This window comes from Bison bison, unplaced genomic scaffold, assembly GCF_000754665.1.
Source record: "Bison bison bison isolate TAMUID 2011002044 unplaced genomic scaffold, Bison_UMD1.0 scf7180017864492, whole genome shotgun sequence".
In the NCBI taxonomy this organism is placed as follows: domain Eukaryota; kingdom Metazoa; phylum Chordata; class Mammalia; order Artiodactyla; family Bovidae; genus Bison; species Bison bison.
The window spans coordinates 2,976,979-2,979,551 of record NW_011495051.1 but is presented as its reverse complement, the minus strand read 5'-3'; positions in this window follow the sequence as shown (position 1 = coordinate 2,979,551).

Below are 2,573 nucleotides of genomic sequence, written 5' to 3'. Positions count from 1 at the left end.
GTGGTGTCAGGATGGACCTGCCCAGCGGTTGGTTCATATGTGTGAAGCTTGTTGCAAGGAAGCCATTGAAAGCCCATGTTTATCTCAGAGCTAAGCTTGTGCAGAGGATGGTGAATGAGGGAGGCTGGAGTTCTGCTGCTGGCTGCACCCTGAAACTGCAGAGATCCTCCTCACTACCTATAGCACCATGATGGCGACAGCTGCTCCCATCAGAGACACTAGGAGGTGGGGGCGGGAACTCCTAGACCCTGAGGAAATGAATTAAATCAGAGCAACTCAGAGTCCACGAGAACTCAGGCCAGCCAAGTGGTCCCCGGGCAGGTCAAATTCTCCAAGTAGATGTCATGACACCAGCTGCAGAGAGAGATGGTGGCGGGCACAGGGGTCATGATCATGCCTCTTAGAGCCATGCCAGGAGAGGGTCTGGGAGGGCTCCAATTTGGGACGTTAGAGACCAAGCTTTATTTGATTGAAGTCACAAAAGTCAGAGAAGGTCAATATCATTGCCCCTTAGGTTCTAGTTGATCTGATGGTTCAGCTCTCAAGAGGGGTTTAAATTTCGCCAAACAGCTCAAGAGGGTGCTTCAGGGGATTTCCCTGGTGGTCCAGTGGTTAGGGTCCTGCACTTCCACTGCAAAGGGCACAGATTCAATCACTGGTCAGAGAACTAAGATCTTGTATGCTGTAAGGTGCTCCCCCCCCCCAAAAAAGTAAAAATGTGAATAAAAAAGTGCTGCAGGCTAATCTTTACCATTACTATCAGAACTGAGGTGTCTTTACAACTGATCTTTGCCGCTGTTGCTTCTCTTGCCTGATAAACAGTCTTTCATCTCCGCATTCTTTTGTTTGCTAAGTGAAATGTTAGTCACTCAGTCATGTTCGGCTCTTTGCTACCCCATGGACTGTAACCCACTATATTCCTCTGTCCATGAGATTCTCCAGTCAAGAATACTGGAGTGGGTAGCCTTTCCCTTCTTTAGGGGATCTTCTGGACCCAGGGATCAAACCCAGGTCTCTCCCTTTTTGGGTGGATTCTTTACTGTCTGAGCCACCAGGGAAGTCCTTTGTTTCTTTAAGCTCGTTAATTATAGAGACCTGTTCTGGGATGCACACCATGGCCAGGCTTAGATCCCGAAATGACTAAGACCAGAAATGGCTTCTCTCTTGTCAAGAAAGCAGTGCCTGGTTCTGTTTCTTCAGCCCCCCTACCCTATCTGCTTCTGTCAGCTCCCTCAGGCTGGGGCCATGCATCACTGGGGCTATTTCCAGCCCTGGGCTGAGCTTTCTCACTGTTCCCTGAATCTGGGCCATGGCTTCCATCTTTCGGGGGAGGGTTGACAGCTGGCCCTGTAGAGAAGTTCTCCAAAGGTCAGGAAGCCTCCTGGCACTACCAAAGGCCAGCAGAGAAGGGTCAGGAGGGGCTGGAGCTAGGGGAAGACTGGGTAGGGGTGGGGGTCTTGGGGTCCCCTTGAGGGGAGATGATTTCAAGGCCACCCCAGGACAAGGACTTGGCACAGGGGGATCCAGCAACATCCTGTCGTTGCCCACCCCATCCATGTACCTTCCTGCCTACCTGTTGGGCAGGGAGCTGAGGCAATGTGGACCCTCCAGGGTGGTGGGGTGGGCAGGGTTCAGACCCTGGTGTGGACCAGGTGGGGCGTGGACAGAACTGTGGGTTGTGGCTGGGCTGCTCACCTGGGGGCTCCTGGGTGAGTGACTTCTTTTTCTCCTTTCTTTGTTTTGCCATGTGGCTTGTGGGATCTTAGCTCACCAGCCAGGGATTGAACTTGGGGCCACAGCAATGAGAGTGTGGAGTCCTAACCACTGGACCGCCAGGGAATTCCCAGTGACTTGTGTTTTAATCCCCTCCTTGTAGCCCGCTGGAGAGAGCAAGGGCCCCACTGAGGGGTCAAGAGTGGCTAGACGCAGGACGTCTGACACAGGCAGAGGAGTGGATGGTTCCTTATTAGTCATGTGGACTCACAGCTCCTGGAAGAAGGATGCCGCAGGCCCCTGGGGTACTTGGGGCGCACTCAGGCAGGGTGAACCCAGGGCTGTGCGGGGCAGGCTTTAGTGATGAGAGGACTAGGTGGGAGGGTGTTGCTGACTTGCTTGAATAATTCTGAGGGCTGGCGGGGCAGTGACAGCAGGAGCCCATCCGGTCTCTTGGTCCCTTGAGAAAGCGGGCGTTGGGCCAGTGGACCTCATCCGGGGTGGCTGGGGCCCTCCTGGTTTTCCTAGTGCATGAGATTGGGCCTTTTTTTTGGCCACATAGCATGTGGGGTCTTAGTTTCCTGACCAGGGATGGAACCCTCGCTCTCTCTGCGTAGAAGCGTGGAGTCTTAACCCCTGGAGCACCAGGGAAGTCCCAGATTGGGCCTTAACTGAGGCCGTCCACCAGCATCTCCATTAACCACGCACCATTTGCAAAATGAGTCAGCTGGACCTGGGTTCACGTGGCCCCTGATCTGGCTCTTGGCAGGCAGGGCTCCTCTGTGTGCGCCAGCTTTGTCCTTGGAGACAATGGTGCCCAGAGTCGGGGCAAGGGATGGAGGGAGGGGGATGGCCGGGGC